The sequence below is a fragment of the Canis aureus genome, chromosome 2 (genome assembly GCF_053574225.1).
Source record: "Canis aureus isolate CA01 chromosome 2, VMU_Caureus_v.1.0, whole genome shotgun sequence".
Lineage (NCBI taxonomy): Eukaryota > Metazoa > Chordata > Mammalia > Carnivora > Canidae > Canis > Canis aureus.
The window spans coordinates 3,839,235-3,857,847 of NC_135612.1; the positions used below are offsets into that span (position 1 = coordinate 3,839,235).

General features: G+C 44.6%; 2 long non-coding RNA genes and 1 pseudogene across 2 annotated transcripts in view; 2 read left to right on the forward strand and 1 right to left on the reverse strand.

Moving 5' to 3' along the window:
- The window catches only part of LOC144292138 (uncharacterized), a 71,596-nt gene extending 67,920 nt beyond the window's left edge, over window positions 1–3,676 (reverse strand). Inside the window, exon 1 of the long non-coding RNA XR_013359633.1 lies at window positions 3,525–3,676. This is a non-coding gene — a long non-coding RNA (uncharacterized LOC144292138). The remainder of the gene's footprint in view (window positions 1–3,524) is intronic.
- A 740-nt stretch (window positions 3,677–4,416) lies between these two features.
- LOC144290011 (uncharacterized) lies at window positions 4,417–8,545 on the forward strand. Its single transcript, XR_013357900.1, has 3 exons — window positions 4,417–4,559; window positions 5,025–5,115; window positions 8,379–8,545. It is a non-coding gene; the product is annotated as an uncharacterized LOC144290011 (long non-coding RNA).
- An 8,640-nt stretch (window positions 8,546–17,185) lies between these two features.
- Window positions 17,186–17,988, forward strand: LOC144290015 (ORM1-like protein 2 pseudogene; annotated as a pseudogene).
- Window positions 17,989–18,613: the final 625 nt, after the last annotated feature.

Below are 18,613 nucleotides of genomic sequence, written 5' to 3' on the forward strand. Positions count from 1 at the left end.
TATCAATTTCCTGGGTTTTTTTTTCCTTTTTTTTTTTAATTTTTATTTATTTATGATAGTCACAGAGAGAGAGGCAGAGACATAGGCAGAGGGAGAAGCAGGCTCCATGCACCGAGAGCCCGATGTGGGACTCGATTCCGGGTCTCCAGGATCGCGTCCTGGGCCAAAGGCAGGCGCTAAACCGCTGCGCCACCCAGGGATCCCAATTTCCTGGTTTTGATATTGTACTATAACCATATAAAATGCCATCACTGGGAGAAACTGGATAAGGGGTTCACAAAGCTCTGTGTGTTACTTTATCAATTTCTGGTGCTATTTTATCAATTTCTATAATTGTTTTAAAACATGGGTTTTTTTAAGTTATAAGGAAATAGGTTATTGCCTAGAATGAAGGACTGATAAATAAGGAAAAACTGCATCAACTTTATTTTTATTTAGGTGGTATATGCGACTGTTTTTACAACATTTGATTTCATTACTTAATAGGTGAAAATAAAGGAAAACAGGAAAAAAGTCACTATGAAAACGACACATCAATAGGAAAATAAGCAAAGAACTATAACTGGCCTTTCAGGAAGAGACATACAAAATAGTCCATAAACATGTGAAAATGATCAAGCTCACTTCTTATTAAAGAAATACTAGTTGAAATCAGATATCATTTTTGCCTATCAAGTTAGAAATTTAAAAGGTTTCAGAATGTGTGTGACTATGGGGAAATAGGGACTCACGTCCTTGTACATTTTTGGAAAGCAATCTAGAAATATTTATTAAATTTGTAAGTGGTAATTTTATGTAATGCCAACTATCCTTCTCAGGAATTTATCTAATGGGCACTAGGTGGCTCAGGTGAACTTTCTGCCTTCTGCTCAGGTCATGACCTCCAGGTCCTGGGATCAAGCCCCACATCAGGCTGCCGGCTCAGTGAGGAGTCTGCTTCTCCCTCTGCCTCTCTCCTCTCCTCCCCACCTTTGCTCTCTGCTCTTTCATGCTCTCTCTCAAATAAATAAAATCTTTTTAAAAAAAATTTCTTAAAGGATTTATCCAACAGAAACACCTAGTATTCAAAGATCCATGTACACAGATGATCACTGCAACACTGTTTATCACAGATAATTACAAACACTGTAAATTTCCAACAATAAGGGATTATTTAAAAGTTAAAATATGGCCATACAATAATATATACTGGGGCATTCAATTAATGCTATTAACCTACTAATTACCTATTATTTGTTCTAATTGCTTTATAGATATTAACTCAGATAACCATCATAACATCCCTATGAGGTAGATACCATCATTATCTCCATTTTCCAGGTGAAAAAAAAAAATGAGCCACAGACGGCTAAAATAACTCACTCAGGATACTCAGCTACATGCAGGTGGTCCTTACTTTGCACAGGAATGCAGGACCATAGAGTGACCAAGCATACTGAATATGGTAAAGTGAGCTTGATAATCAATGAGAAAATAATGATTTGGGCAGCCCTGGTGGCGCAGCGGTTTAGCGCCGCCTGCAGCCCAGGGCATGATCCTGGAGTCGTGGGATCAAGTCCCACGTCAGGCTCTCTGCATGGAGCCTGCTTCTCCCTCTGCCTGTGCCTCTGCCTCTCTCTCTCTCTCTCTGCATCTCTATGAATAAATAAAGTCTTAAAAAATATATATATATATATATATATTAAATGTTTAAAAAAAGAGAGAGAAAATAATGATTTAAAGTTTTCTATCAAAAGATTACAAATACTGGGCAGCCCGGGTGGCTCAGCGGTTTAGCGCAGCCTTCAGCCCAGGGCGTGATCCTGGGGTTCCGAGATCGAGTCCCACATGGGACTCCCTGCATGGAGCCTGCTTCTCCCTCTGCCTGTGTCTCTGCCTCCCTCTCTCTCTCTCATGAATAAATAAATAAAATCTTTTTAGAAATACAGATTACAGATACTCATCCTATTACCATTACAAATGCACAGAGAAATGAAAATTATAATGCAAATGGTACTTAGCACACTCCAATTTAAATATTAGAAACATTGAGAATGAAAAGTGTTTGCTTTCTTCGTATAAAAATAGTCAAGAGTAGTTCTGGGGCACCTGGGTGGCTCAGCTAGTTAGGCATCTGCCTTAGGCTCAGGGCTCCTGCTGCTGCTCCCCCTGCTTGTGTTCCCTAGCTCTCCCTCTTAAAGAAACAAATACAATCTTTAAAAAAAAAAAAAAAAAAAAAGGTAGTTTGAACATTCATTCAAATTATCATCTCACATTACTTATGTTGAGAAGCATTTTTCTGCACCTTGGCAAACTGTAACAACATTTTTCTAAAATTTTAATTTTTTTTTAGAGAGAGGGAATAGGGGGTGGGGGGTCAGGAGGAGAGGGAGACAGAGAATCGTAAGCAGGCTCCACACCCAGCATAGAACCCAACCTGGGCTCCATCTTACAACTCTGGTACCACATGAGCCAAAATCACGAGGCGGGTGCTTAACCGACTGAGCCACCACACGCCCCAAACTGTCATGTCATTTTTTAGGTGTGGATCACTTTCCAGTATTTTATCCTTCATGCTTCGAGGGTTATGAAATACCTGCCCTGGTGTCTGGAGTGTTTGCAGGGGTCACTTCCTCCGGGTATCTTCCTTCTTCCCATGGCCAGCACTTTCCCCACTTAGGCGTGCGCAGCCTCACTCAATCCCTTGGCTGCACCTGTAGCATCTCTCACTGGCAGCAATGTCAACGTTCCCCTGGCCGCTCATTTCTTCTAGAAATTCTGCTTGAATTTCACTTTCAGCACCGGCACGTTTTGTTTCTTTGCTGCTCTTTCAGCTTCGCTGGCCGACTCTCTCTTTCATCATCCGGTTTTCCAAGGCGTCGCAGGGGTTTAATCCCGTGGGAGACACGGAAGCCACATAATTACGTGCTTTACTGCCTGCGGGTGCATGGAGTTAACAGATGTACTACATACACTGACCAATCGCCAGCAGATTTTGAAAGAAGCGATGGGATGGGTCACTGGCCGTGCTGTGTATCCATTACTTACACAAAGACCTGTGGTCTGAAGGGCCAGCAGCAACTCGTGTCCTCTGCGCAGTTACTCACACGGTAACTGAACCCAGACTGTGTCCTGCAGGGCCTGGTATTTAAATTTAACTAAACCACAGCAACTGAAATTCATGCATTAACAAAACTATGCAAAGAAAGGACAGACCGGGGCAGCCCGGGTGGCTCAGCGGTTTAGCGCCCCTTCAGCCCAGGGCACGATCCTGGAGACCCCAGATCGAGTCCCGACGGGCTCCTGCGTGGAGCCTGCTTCTCCCTCTGCCTGTGTCGCTACCTCTCTGTCTCCTATGAATAAATAAATAAAATAACAAAATGAAATAATTTTAAAATTCCTTTAGCTTGTGGATTCCAGCATTTCCCATTCCTGGGTGTTTTTCCTCCTTTTTCGTTAAAGGCCACAATCGCCAGCGAACACTTCTTGGCCCCGACGTGCCCCCCAGCCCTGCGCACCTCCCAACCGCGGGCCCAGGACCGTACCTGCGCTCAAACTGTTCTCCGCGAGGTCAGCTCGGGGGTCAGCCCCTGGGGACCTGGGCGGGCCGCCTTCGGGACACGGAGCCCCGCGGCCACGCTGCTGACACCGCCGCCCGGACCGGCGGCCGCCCCTCACCCCGGAACAAGCCGAGCGCCACGTGCGGACCGGAAGCCGGAAGTGGGGACGAGCCGAGCCCCACGTGCGGACCGGAAGCCGGGGCTGGGGCGGGGCCTAGGGGCGGCGGGGGCGTGGCTGCAGGGCGCGGCCGGGAAGGCGGCAGGGACGCGGCGGAGGGGCGCGGCGCGGCGCGGCGCGGCGGGTGCAGGAGGGCGGGTCCGCGCCCCGCCGTCCGGCTCCGCGGCTCTGCAGCGCGGGTTGGCGTTCATAAAGAAATCGAGTCCGGGGCCGCCTGGGCGGCCCAGGGCGTGCCCCCGGGGTCCGGGACGGAGTCCCGCGTCGGGCTCCCCGCAGGGAGCTGCTCCTCCCTCTGCCTGGGCCTCCGCCTCTTTCCGTGTCTCCCATTAACTAATTAAAAGAAAGAAGGCAGGCTTTTCGTTCTGAAATGATGCGTTTACCCCGACCCGGGGCACGGCCGTCGTGTCTGCGCACGTGGGGGCGGCGAGCGAGCTGTGCTGAGCCTCCTGTGCTGGCGGGACCCGAGGGCCGGACGGGAGGCCCCGCCCGTGTGTCCCCGTCGCCCCGAGCGGCCCACAGGGGGCGGGAGAGGCCCGGGCCCAGCTGCAGCGAAGGCCGCCCCAAGGTCCTGGGGTGACCGGGTGGGAGCGGGAGGCCCGGCCCTGCAGCCCCGCAGCCCTGCAGCCCCGCAGCCCTGCGCCCTGCGCCCCGCCTGGGCCGGTGCCCAACGGCCCCCCAGGCACGGGGCGCCACGGGAGGGGGAACCCCCGCAACCAGGGGAGGCTCCAGGGCGGCACGGGGACCTCGGGGACGGGGATCCCCGGGTCCGGACGAGGCCCCGCCCTGCCCCCCGGACCCTGCTGGTCACCTTCCTGCTGAGATCACCGGAACACAGTTTCTGGGTATTTATTCCCGTGATTTGTTTATTGCCTCCTCTGCCAAGGGGGAGGTTCCGCGGGAAGACCACGCCGGCCTCACTTACTCCCTCATGGCTTGGGGCGGTTCATCCCCCAGAGCCGAAGATTTAGTGATGGGGAGGTGACCCCGAAACCCCGGGGGGAGGGAGGAGAGTGTCAGTGAGCGGGCGACCCCTGGGAGCAAACTGGACCTCGGTCCTCCAGTGTTCAGAGACTGGGGCATTTACCAGCTGTGTTCTGGGTGTCACTGGTTAGGGCCCATCACAGGTGTTAACACCTCTCTGAGCATATGCCCCCCAGCCCCCCTCCACCCCCTCGTCCCCTCAAACACCCCCAGCGGAGAAACTTAAGGACCCATCAGCCCGTACAGGGAACTGTGTAGGGCCTCCAGAGAAGGCTACGGACCTGGGCTGGGCATGAACTGTGTAGACCAGGCTGGGCTGCTTGTAGACTGGTTCCCATCCGACTCCGGCCTGCTGTGAGCTCCCTGGACTACAGCTGAAGAAATAGAAGATTGATACCTGAATGCATTAAAGAGAAGGTGAATGGGATTCTAGTAATGATAATGTCACAGAGGACTGGTCTTTCTTTCTGGGTGTTGGCTTTAATATTTTTAAACATTTTATGTATTAATTTTTTTAAAAAAGATTTTACATATTTACCGCAGAGAGACACACAGAGGGAGAGAGAGAGAGGCAGAGACACAGGCAGAGGGAGAAGCAGGCTCCATGCGGGGAGCCCGATGTGGGACTCGATCCCGGGTCTCCAAGATCATGCCCTGGGCTGAAGGCAGACACCTAACCCACTGAGCCACCCAGGGATCCCCCTTATTAATTTTAGAGAGGGGGGGAGCAGAGGCAGAGGGAGAGGCAGGGTCCCCGCTGAGCAGGGAGCCTGACCTGGGGCTCAGTGGCCGGACCCTGGGATCACGACCTGAGAGACTAGGCAGATGGTAACCAACTGAGCCTCCCAGGTGCCCCTTGGCCTTAATTTTGACCCAAATTCTTCACATTCTCTGTCAAACTGAGAAAGATCTAGCAGGTTTTTCCTGCCACGTGCATTTTCCTTCTCTTCCTCCTTGCCTTGCTGGTCGCTGCTTTATATACTTTCCTCAGAGAGAAGTGTTTCCCTATGCTCCTTCCATCCTCAGAAAAAAACACTTCATGACTGACTTCATCCCTGTTCACTTCTCAATGAGAAAAATATTGCTAGGTTTCTTGGAAATAAATACAACATTACTTATTGATCCAGTTTTCCTGGTATATAAGCTATTGGCTATAAATTAGTTGGTCTGCTTTTAGCAGTTGCATTAATTCTTTTGGGCCAGTTGAGTACCATTTAGTGCACAAACAGCAAGAAAAGTTAAATTTACAGCATTGCACACTGCAACCATTAATCTAGATCAACACATTCTAGGGATCACTTCCTCCTTTCCTCCTCTTTATATAGTTTTCATCTGGACTATGAATAGGACTTCTTTTCCTGGGCAAAGAAGTATTATCTTCAAAGTTTTCAAATTCTTTTTTTTTAATTCTTTTTTTTTTTTTTTAAGATTTTATTTATCCATGAGAGACACACAGACAGAGGGAGAAAGCAGGCTCTCTGAGGGGAGCCCGATGTGGAACTCAATCCCAGGACCCTGGGGTCACGCCTTGGGTTGAAGGCAACCACTCTATCACTGAACCCCACAGGCGTCCAGTTTTCAAATCCTTGATTAATAATTGTAAAAATCTTATAACCTTCAGTGAAATTCCTGATGTGCACATTCTTTTTGTTTTTCTTCCACAACTCTTGGTTCACATGAGCTTAGCTTAATTCTATTACATAGCAAATGCTCTGTGAGAGTAAACTTTATGTAGGCGGTAATAATGAATTTGAAATTATCAAACATCTGATTTTATCTACAATTGTTTTCTATGGGACCTCTCTCTCATTTGTCATAATCAATATTTTTTTCTGGCTTCATGGTGACCTGCTATAATACTGAATAATAAATGCAATTTTCCTGGCAAAGTTCATCTAAATAGTACTACTTGAACTTAAAATTATTAAATAAACTCACTTCTCTTTACGTTTCCTCTGATGGTTAATTTTATGTGTTAAATTGGCTAGGCCAGGGTATCCCTGGGTGGCTCAGCGGTTTGGCGCCTGCTTTTGGCCCAGGGCGCGATCCTGGAGTCCCGGGATCGAGTCCCACGTCGGGCTCCTTGCATAGAGCCTGCTTCTCCCTCTGCCTGTGTCTCTGCGTCTCTCTCTGTGTCTATCATAAATGAATAAATAAATAAATCTTTTTAAAAAATTGGCTAGGCCATGGTACCCTAGTTTTTTGTCAAGCACCCATCTAGATGTTGTTATGGAAGTAATCTTCAGGTGTGATTCGTGTTTAAATCAATAGACTTTGAGTAGAGCAGGATACTCTCTGTAATAAGTCCCATCCAATGAGTTGAAGGCCATAAAAGAAAGAATGAAGTCTTGGAGGAAGAAGGAATTCTGCTAGTGGGTTGCCTTGAGACGTGAGACTGTAGCATCAACGGAATCCCAGGGTCTCCAGCCTGCCAGTCTATCCCACAGATTTCAGACTTCCACACCCACAATTTCATAAGCCAATTCCTTAAAATAAAACTCTCTCTCTCTCTCTCTCTCTCTCTCTCTAGAGGCTGCATTAAATGCATCCTCTAGAGAGAGAGAGAAAGATGCAGTTCCTAGGTTGCAAAGGAAGTAAATGTTCAAAGGAAAGTCCATATGTTTGGAAGAATTGCTTCCTTGCTTCCCCTCCATTCTTCCAGCCATCATGTTGAGTATTAAGGACCCAAAAGTGAGAAGTCATGGGCACTCCTCTCAAGTTCCAATATGATAAAATGATAGCAGAAATAGGTATAAGGGTTGCAGACATACTTAGGGAGGCAGACGCCCCCAATGCCAGGAGCAGCTGGGGAGGTTTAACAGATAAGCCACAGTTAAGCTGAATCTTGAGAGATCAGTAGGAGTTGACTAACTGCTATAGGAAAATGATCTAGACAAGTATAATATTTGATTAAAAAATATGACAACTGCCTATTATATTCATTAATTCATTCAACAAATATTTATTGACTGCATGTTTTGTGCCAGGGATGCTTTTTGTCCTCAGTTGGGATTCATATTTTTACATCCCCCTTCCCAGGCTAGGGAAAGCCCATCATGTTTATCCTGCCGGATGACTGTCTTTCAAAGTTCAGCTCCATCACATCCTATAGCAGATGTTGGGGATAAAATGGTGAGCGAAAGCAAGCACGTAAAAAAGAACTGCTTAGGATTCACTTTAGCAATCAGTGACAGAGCCCCTAAAATAACAATGGCTTAAGCATGATAGAATTTTATTTTTCTCTCATCAAACTGTTCAGATCTATGATCTAGACTTGGAGTGATAGAATTAGGCTTCTCTACCTTGCTGCTCTGTCAACCTCATCCTGCAGCTATCACTTGATTCAGATGTCTGCCGCAGCTCTGATTCTCTTGTTTAAGCCAAAAGGAAAGAAGAAAGGAGAAAGAGATAAGTATTTATCTTCTCTTTATAGTCACTTCTGGAAGTCATATTTATCACTTTCACCTTTTCCAGAACTTAGTTATACAACTACGACTAGTCTTCGTTAGTGGCAGCCAGATGCCCGGCCAAAAATTGAAGAAAGACAGACATATATTGAGAGCAATGGACTGTGTTGCAGAAGGAAGAGAATCAGAATGAATATTTCAGCCTCAGGGCTGAAAAATAGAGTTGGATAGAAGTAATTGCTCTTTTAATGTCTTTTAAAATCTTCACTACAGGGATGCCTGGGTGGCTCAGCAGTTGGGTGCCTACCTTCGGCTGAGGTTGTGATCCCGGGATCCAGGATCGAGCCCCTCATCTGGGTGCCCTGCAAGGAGCCTGCTTCTCCCTCTGCCTATGTCTCTCTGCCTCTCTCTCTCTCTCAGTTTATGTCTCTTATGAATAAATAAATACATCTTTAAACTAAAATCTTCACTATAGAATTCCATTGTTTTAACGATAGTCATTTGGAGCAAGTTATTTAGAAGAAAGGTGAACTTGAATTTCTCCAAAAATCAGGAAACATTCATATTTTCTGTGTGAATGAATTGATTAATGATTAAAACAATTGGTTTTTTAAAGGTGAATCCCTACTCAATAGGTACATCTTCTTTCTTATTTTGAATCTTTCAAATGATACATGTGAGAGGAAATCACAAGCATTGAAAACTCAAAATAGAAGTCAATAACAAGGATTCTCACTGATAGCAAAAGTCTGAAACATTTTTAATCATTGAATTAAGCCATGTCTATGTCGTAGCCATGGAGGAGCACTGATCATTGTTCCCTCTCAGAGAAACTGCCATGAAAAAAATTATTGGCCGTCATGCCCCTGGACCCTTAAAAGTTTCACACCAAGGCCAGAGCCTCTGACTGTTCCTAGGGATTCGCTGAATACATTGAGAACAGGAGAGAAGTAACCTGTGAATTTCCAAGCCTGGTCCTCAAGGAACCTTTCAACTTCTGCTCTCAGTTTTCACATGCCAACACCACATGAAGAAACCCAGGCATCCTTCTTGAAGATCAGAAACTATGTGGAGAGAGTGGCTCAGTCGAAAGCCAACAATAACTGCCAGACCTATATGGACATCTTGAACCATCTAGTGCCAGTCAAATTGTCAAGGGACTTGCAACCACATGAATAATTCCATGGAAGACCTGCAGAAAAACTGCCTGAGTCCAACACACATTGCTGACCCACAGAAACATGGTCAAATCAAGTAGTTGAGCTACTAAGCTATTAAATTTAGGAGCAGCATGTTAAGGACCAAGAAATAATCGACACACACCAAAAATATAAGGTACATGGTGGCTGAAAATTGAATGTGTGTATATGTGTATTTATATGTGTATATATATGTATACATGCATATATATGGTAAATACTAACAATATGAAAGTCTGCATTTCTATATTAATATCAAAAATATAGGTTTTAAGACAAAAGCCATTGTTAGAGTTAAAGAAAGTCAATAGAATTCTAAGCTGTATACACCTGATAAAATGTTCTCAAAATATATAAAACAAAAAAAAGGAACAGATGGAACTATAAGAAGAAACAGATAAATCTATAATCACCGCAACTGCATTAGTGATTAGCTCACGCAGACAGAAAAATAAGCATAAAGGAGATTTGAATGCACAGTTAAAAAGCTGGATTTAATCAACATATAAAGACCCTTTTACTGTTTAGTAGTAAGAATCCGAGGTGGTCCCCAAGATTCCCACCCCTTGATGTGCATGCCCTGTAAAATCCCCTCCCCGTTAGCTTGCATAGGGCCCATGGATGTGATAAGACTGTTACTTCCTTGATTATATGACATTACATAGGACCCCATCTTTTCAGATTGGAGAGAGATTCTCCTTCTGGCTTTAAAAAAAAGTAACTTGGGATCCCTGGGTGGTGCAGTGGTTTAGCGCCTGCCTTTGCCCCAGGACGTGGGCCTGGAGACCCGGGATCAAGTCCCACGTCGGGCTCCCTACATGGAGCCTGCTTCTCCCTCTGCCTGTGTCTGCCTCTCTCTCTCTCTCTCTCTCTCTCTGTCTCTCTCTCTGTCTCTCATGAATAAATAAATAAAATCTTTAAAAATAAATAAAAAATAAATTAAAATTTAAAAAGTAGGGATCCCTGGGTGGCGCAGCGGTTTGGCGCCTGCCTTTGGCCCAGGGCGCAATCCTGGAGACCCGGGATCGAATCCCACGTCGGGCTCCCGGTGCATGGAGCCTGCTTCTCCCTCTGCCTATGTCTCTGCCTCTCTCTCTCTCTCTCTCTCTCTCTCTCTGTGACTATCATAAATAAATTAAAAAATTTAAAATATATATATATTTCCTTATTTTAAAAAAATTAAATTAAATTAAATTTAAAAAGTAACTTGCCATGTGTAAAAGGACCACATGGCTAGAACCAGAGGGGGCTGTAGGAGCCCTAGGACCCCAGGCCAGCAGCTAGTCAAAATATGAGGACCTCAGTTCTATAATGACAAGGAATTGAATACTACCAACAGTCCGAATAAGTTTGGAGGACCCTAAGGTGCAAATGAGAACACTGTTAGATGCTTCGATCTCAGTCTTGTGACACCCTGAGCAGAGAACCCATGCCCAGACTTCTGACTTACAGAAACTGTGAGGTAATAAAAACGGATGTCATTTTAAGCCTCTAAGATTTTGTTAATTTGTTCCATATGAATAAGAAACTAATATACACTCTATCATTAGAAAAGCATATCCTGGGGCACCTGGGTGGCTCAGTCAGTTAAGTATTTGACTTTGGCTCAAGTCATGATCTCCGGGTCCTGGGATCCAGCCCACACTCACTGGGGAACCTGCTTGTCCCTCTCCCTTGGTCTCTCCCCCCAACTTGTGGCCTCTCTTTCTCTCTCTCTCAAACAAATAAATAAAATCTTTAAAAGAAAAAAAAGAGAAAAGCATATTCTTCTCAACCTCACATGCAATATTTATTAAAATTGATCACGAATAACATCTTGGAGCTGGTTCCAGCAAATTTCAAAGGACTGATGTCACATAAACTATATTCTTTGATCCCAGTACAATTAAAACAACAATCTGTTCATGGATTTCAGTGGATCCCAAAAGTTTTCAGTGCCCAAATGTAGCCTAAAAGTGCTAAGAGGGCTGGGTATACCTGAGCAAAAGATGAGATCAGAAGGAGGCCACCGTGAATGGACATGTTGGATCCAAGGGCAAAAAAAGATTGTGACTGTGAACTCAGCAGTGGCACCTATGTCCAAATAACTCACAACAGGCTAAAGATGAGCTTCCCTTCCACGGGCACTGGTCTGGGGCAGCCAGGTAGCCACTTGGCAGCAAGACCGGCAATGGCTCTGAGGATGCTTTTCTCCAGACCATCGCAGAGTCAAGAAAGCCCCCAAACACCTAACATCACCTGAAGAGAAGCAGGTAAGAAGGAAGAGAAGTGAAAGACTAAGCACTAAGCCCAAAGAGAATGGACAGCCTCAGAAAGCATTAAAATAGAAACAGATACTCTTAAATGCTATCGACTGACAAGTTTACAATTTATTTTCCCTGCTATGCAGCACAGGTGGCTAGTGAGGTATTTTTTTTCCATACCTGAGGAGTGTAATTAAGAACTTTTTAACACACCATGAAAATGTTCTTTGAAACTCATTTAAAAGAACAGTACTTAAATCAATTATAATATAGCATCTCACAGCAGGTGTCTGTTTGTCAAATCTATCTCTCTACCAAGATCTCAAGCTCAAGAGTTTAACAAGGACCAGGCATATAACACAAATGAAAGAAGCAGACTAAGTTTAAAAGAATAGGGTGTGGTAGAATTTTCGGTCAATTGAGGAGCATATGCCCACCCCACAAAAAAAAGGATCTCAGATTCTGTGGACTGGTTCCAATGGGCCACCATTTCGCCTCTTCCGTGCTTTGCAATATGCATGCATATTTGTTACCTCTACCACGGCTTGACCATTACATCATAGTTAAATATTTTTAGATCTGTTTCCCCTACAGTGATATATTCCAAAATGCTGGAACAGTGCTCGCTTCGGCAGCACATATACCATAATGCTGGAACAGTTTCCTGTTCTTTAGACCCCCAGGATATATCCCTTAGCATACAGTAAGACCGCAATGAATACTAGCAGTGGAAATCATGAATGAGGGCCCCATAGTAGCAAATCATCCAGATCAATGCATTAAATGAATGATGGCAAGAGTAATCAAATCACAGACATGAGCATGAGCATGAGGCACCTCACAGAATCCTGCCTCTCTGTAGAGTGACATGCAAATAGCTGACAGCTCTCTGCTTAATGACAGTCTGTAACCTGAGATTCCAGAAGCTTAGTGTTTGGAAAGGCACTAATTTCTTTCATTTTTAATTAGGTGACCAGTGATTAGATTATTATTGCGAGAGACAAGCTGATTAAGAAGTCACTGACAAGTCATTTGTCCTCCTCCAAGGGCTGTCACAAGGGTACATTTACATAATGACAGCTTCCCAGCTGGGAACTCTACTCTCTGCTAGTGTCACTTCTGGCAATAAATGCTGGTCCCTCACTATTTGGGACTTCAGTAAATTTTCCAAGCAAGCCATCTTCTAGAGAAAATTCTGGGCAGCCCAGGGGGCTCAGCGGTTTAGCGCCTGCCTTCAGCCCAGGGCCTGATCCTGGAGTCCCAGGATCGAGTCCCACATCGGGCTCCCTACGTGGAGCCTGCTTCTCCCTCTGCCTGGGTCTCTGCCTCTCTCTGTCTCTGTGTCTCATGAATAAATAAATAAAATCTTTTAAAAAAAGAGAGAAAATTCTTATCAAAAAGTCTTAGAAATGGAAATGTACTCAAAGAGAATTTGCTAAGGCTGCTCCTCTCTCTCTCTCTCTCTCTCTCTCTCTCTCTCTCTCTCTCCCCTTTTTTCCTGGAAAGTAAGTTTCTTAAGGATGCTGATGATAGGGTGGTAGAGGAAGGGGAGGGTCCATCAGTTCTGTCTTAGAAAGAATGCTTTGTGGGGGGGATTGGTTAAAAGAGCATCACCCTAAAGAGGGTGGGACATATAAGGGAGTGAGTGTGAGTGTGTGTGTGTGTGTGTGTGTGTGTGTGTGTGTGTAGCTGGGGTAGGAGTTGGAGAGTAGGGTGTGAGTAGAAGGTTCTCTCCTAAATATTATTATCTTTGAAAAGCAGGAAAACATCTTTTCACTTGATAGTTTTGTTTTTTTTTTAAGTAGGCTCCACACTAGAGCTCAATGTGGGGCTTGAACTCACAACCCCGAGATCAAGACCTGAGCTGAAATCAAGAGTCAGATGCTCAACTGACTGAGCCACCCAGGCACCCCTTACTTGATAAATTTTTCAAACTAGAGCAGCTCCAAGCCTCTAGTCTGCCTTGTTACTTTTATTTTTTCTTATTTTTCATTTTCAAAAGACTTTCAAGGCTCATTGTGTTTCTCCCTTTTTACACAAACAGTTGATTACATTCATTAAAAGAAATGTTCAGTGGGATAAGACGGAGAGAGAGAGACATAGCAAGAGAGACGGAGTCCCACCTCGGATTATTTCAGATTAGTGAAGCCTCAGTTGTTTTCTAAATAGAATACCATTAATCAAGTCCCTAAATTGAATCACAAGAAAAGACAAATGGAAGAACTGAACTTCAAACACAACCTTCAAAATAACTGAAAAATAGAGAAGAAAGCAGCTCATTTGGAGTAAGTATTCCAAATTAAAGAAAATTCTAATTATGTAAAATAAAGCAAACTGTATTTTTCAATGTTGCCAGCTAGGAATCGCTCCAGACTACTTAATGATGTTCTTCTTCTTCTTCTTTTTTTTTTTTTTTAAGATTTTATGTATTTATTCATGAGAGACACACAGAGAGAGAGGCAGAGACACAGGCAGAGGGAGAAGCAGGCTCCATGCAGGGAGCCCGACATGGGACTCGATCCCGGGTCTCCAGGATCCCACCCCGGGCTGAAGGCGGCGCTAAACCGCTGAGCCCCCTGGGCTGCCCTACTTAATGATGTTACCCTTATGTCTGAGATTGTCTGAAACAAGTGAAACATTTTCCATGCATTTTTTTTTACATTATTAAATTGTTTGGTAAATTTCCTTTTTTCTCCATAAGTGATGATGATACTCAGTACAGGGTCCAAATGGTGGGAGTACATCAACACAGAAAAGGGTATATTCCAAGAACATAGGAACATAACGGTTCAATATCAGAAAATCTACTAATGAAGTTCAGCATATTAGCAGATTAAAAGGAAAAAAACAACACCAGTTATTTCTTTGCCCATGAACCTGTGGTTTGGGCAGGACTTGGTAGGTACAGCCCACTTCTGCTTCCTACAGCTTTCCTTGGGTGGTTAAACTGAGCCTGGCCATTCAACTTCCAGGTTAGCTCACTTACCAGCAAGTTGGTCCTCACTGCTGTGTAGACGGCTAGCTGCATTTTCAGGGGAGCAGCTCCTGTCACAGGGTCGCTTGAGCTTCTCTCCAGCAGGCAGCAGGACTCCACAAGCAAGTGTTCCAAAAGACCTGGGTGAACGTGGCAAGGCTTCTTAGGATTTAGCCTTGGACATCAAATGCCCCCTGCATTCCATTAGTCAAGCAAGTCTCTTGGGCAAGCCTAGAGTCAAGGGAAGGGACTACATAGTCTGGCTGGGTGCGGAGGGTACCAGCTTTTGTAGGAATGGGGTGTGAACACTAGCTGCTTGCACTTGGAGATGATGGTGTCCGAGGAAAGGGATAGCCCCTCCTTTTCCTGGGGACAAGAAGTCAAAGGTCCTGTGGGAAGCTGAACCTGGGTGCAGCCCCTCCGGCAGAGAAAGTCAGCTGGGTGCCAGTTAGCCCGTTGACCAGATGCCTCACAGTGAACACCACATTCAGACGTTTAGCCAATCTTCTCGCTGCCCTTCAGGCCTGTTTGTCTGTCTGTCTCTGCCGTCGTCCTGGATGCTTCTTGGGTCCCCTCAATCAGGAGATTTTTGAATGATTCATTTCTCTCTGTTTTCTCTTGTTGAAATTCCTGTTATTTGGACATTGGATTCCCTGGACGATTCCTCTAACCTTCTTGTCTTTTTTTTTTTTTTTTCCTTCTATTTTCCATCTCTATATATTATATTTGCTCTGCTTTCAGGAACATTGCCTCGATTTCATCTTCTAATGTTCTTTTTTTTTTAAGATTTTATTTATTTATTCATGACAGACACAGAGAAAGAGAGAGAGAGGCAGAGACATAGGCAGAGGGAGAGGGAGAAGCAGGCTCCACTCAGGGAGCCTGATGTGGGACTCGATCCTGGGTCTCCAGGATCACGCCCCGGGCCGAAGGCGGCGCCAAGCCACTGGGCCATCAGGGCTGCCCTATCTTCTAATGTTCTATTGAGTTTTTTCCCCACTGCTATAATGTTTATAATTTCCAAATCTTTTTTGTTGTTGTTGTTATTCTTTATAAATTTCTTAGCACCCTCTTCTTGTTTCAGAGTTACAACATTTTGTCTTTCTGAGAATATTAAAGGTCGTTTGGGTTTGGGTTTAGTTTTGTTTTTTAAGTTTTCTTCTACCTGGGGAGATTCTAGGTCCTCCAAGTTGCTGTTTTCTGTTTGGTTTTGTCCTCATTTTCTTTGTTAGCTTTCCTCAGATACCTGGAAATCCTTGGCTGTCTGCCCTTGATAGGGAACTAAAAAGCTCATTCGGAAGCCCTGGGCATGTGAAGGAGACTTATCATTGGGCTTCTCTTTAAGTTTATCTGGACGAGTCATTTGCTAGGAAAGCCCTGGTGCTGATATATTGTAGGTATTTCCTTTTTGCCTGGTCAGAGTTCCAAGAATCTTCAGACCCTGACTAGAGAATGAGAGTCTGTCCGACTATTCTGGAGACCAAATAAGGGATGGTGTCCAGAGGGTTCTGCATTCAACATTAGGTATATCTGTGTAGATATACATTCCGCCCTGTTCTTGGCTTTGTAGCCATGTTTCCTCAACTGTGCTGAAGATGCCCTTTCCCCTCACTCCCTGTGCAGAGATCCTCTTTTACACTCTCCAGAAATAAACCTCTAGTCTTCTCCCTAGATGGACAATGGGCAATGGCCCAGAGCCACAGAGAGGAGGACATTTTTATTTAAAAAGATTTTTTTAATTAAATAAATTGAGAGAGAGGAGGAAAAACAGAGGGAGAAGGAGAAGCAGACCCCCTGCTGAGCAGAGAGCCCAACGTGGGGCTTAATCCCAGGACCCTGAGATCATGACCCAAGCTGAAGGCAAATGCTTAACCAACTGAGCCACCCAGGTGCCCTAAGACGAGGACATTTTATTTTTACAAGGACATTTTTAAATCTAACAGCATCCACCCATACCTTTAATGATAGCATGACTCCAACACAGACACCCTCACAAGTGGACACACCTTGCATCCAATTCCAAACCTACCTGGAACGAATAGTTCCTGAACTTTTTCAAGGCTCTAGAGTAAATCACAGATTGTATTTGTTCTCAACCTTCCAGGCTAACAGTTGGCTCTCAACCACCTGCTTTCCATCCTACAAAATTTTGTTGCTGTTTTCTCCTACCAAGCTGTCTCTACATTGAGTTTTTGATTCTTTAAAACATACCCTGTCTATAGTTTTAACATGGTTTAGGTAAGGGGTTAAATGAGATCTACCACCTTATCCCAGTCAGCATCTTTTTTCTTTTTAATTTGGGTATAGGGATCCCTGGGTGGCGCAGCGGTTTAGCGCCTGCCTTTGGCCCAGGGCGCGATCCTGGAGACCCGGGATCGAGTCCCACATCGGGCTCCCGGTGCATGGAGCCTGCTTCTCCCTCTGCCTATGTCTCTGCCTCTCTCTCTCTCTGTGTGTGACTATCATAAATAAATAAAAATTAAAAAAAATTTTGGGTATAGTTGACCCACAATGTTGCATTCGTTTCAGGTGTACGACAAATAGATCTGACAAGTTTATATATTACCCTGTGTTGACCACAAATGTGGCTCCCTTCAGCTCCCATATATCTCTATTACAGCATCATTGGGCACCTCGAGTCGGACCCGCTGGGGAAGCTGCAGGATGAATGTGGGGGTGGCATACTGCGAAGTAAACCCCAACACTTGAGTGATGGATAGCTGGGGCATCTGGCTGGCCTACATCATCTTGGTAGGACTGCTGCATGTGGTTCTACCCAGCATCCCCTTCTTCAGCATACCGTTGTCTGGACCCTGAGCAATGTCACCCATAATTTGTGAAAGGGACACCCTTTGAGACCCCTGACCAAGGAAGGGCTCGGCTACTGACACGCTGGGAACAGATGGACTACGGGCTCCAATTTACCTCTTCCTGCAAATTCCTCAGCATCTCTCCTATTGTACTCTACCTCCTGGCCAGCTTCTACACCAAGTATGATGCTGCTCACTTCCTCAGCAACACAGCCTCATTGCTTAGTGTACGGCTGCCTAAATTACTCCAATTCCACAGGGTTCATCTCTTTGGCATCAACAAATACTGAGGGATAGGGCTGGGGTAACACTGGACCCAAGGGCTAGAACATCCTTCCCTTCTCCGTATTGTCTTCTGTATCTTGAAAGCCTGAGAACTATATTACCTTTCCCAAACTCCAGGAAGAGAACAGATTGGAAAATGGGGGTCCCAGGGCCCAGCCCTAAGAGCAGATTTTTTTGAATCAGGAAAGGTGGGAAAGATAAGAGCTAAATCACTCTCCTTTACAGCAGGAAGCCATGTCTAAACAGCTTGTTTGGTAACTGAGCTGCTTGTTTTGTGATTTTTTTCTAGATCTTCTACCCACACCACTTTCCAGCTCTGTTTTGCTGTGTATTTTCCTTATAATAAAGATACTTTTTTTTTCCAAAACAACAACACAACAACAACAACAACATCATTGACTCTCTTTGGTATCAACCTGGAAGTATTAATAGTTTTAAGAACTAATATTTTACATATATATTTTTTCTTCTAGCTGTTGAACAGTGTTTAAGTTTCTTCTCCACTCGAGCATGAGACTCTGAAAGTGAGTAGGCAAGACTGACGGACACAAAAATAACCTAGCCTGTAAGCTGAGGAATCTAGGTTTCTGACTTGTAACACACTTAAAAACCACTCTAAAATGACCAACTAAATAAATAAAATCTTTTTTTTTTAAATAAAATCTTAAAAAAAAAAAAGAAAAGAAAAGAAAAAGGGATCCCTGGGTGGCTCAGCGGTTTAGCACCTGCCTTTGGCCCAGGGCGAGATCCTGGAGGCCTGGGATCGAGTCCCATATCAGGCTCCCAGCATGGAGCCTGCTTCTCCCTCTGCCTGTGTCTCTGCCTCTCTCTGTGTGTCTTTCATGAATGAATAAATAAATAAAATCTTTTTTAAAAAATAAAATAAAATAAAATAAAATAACCAACTACCGAATATTCTGTGGTAGCTTAACCTCTACGAATTTTTTTTTGGGGGGGGGGGTTATAAAGCTTGTTTAATATCAATGAAACATTTTTT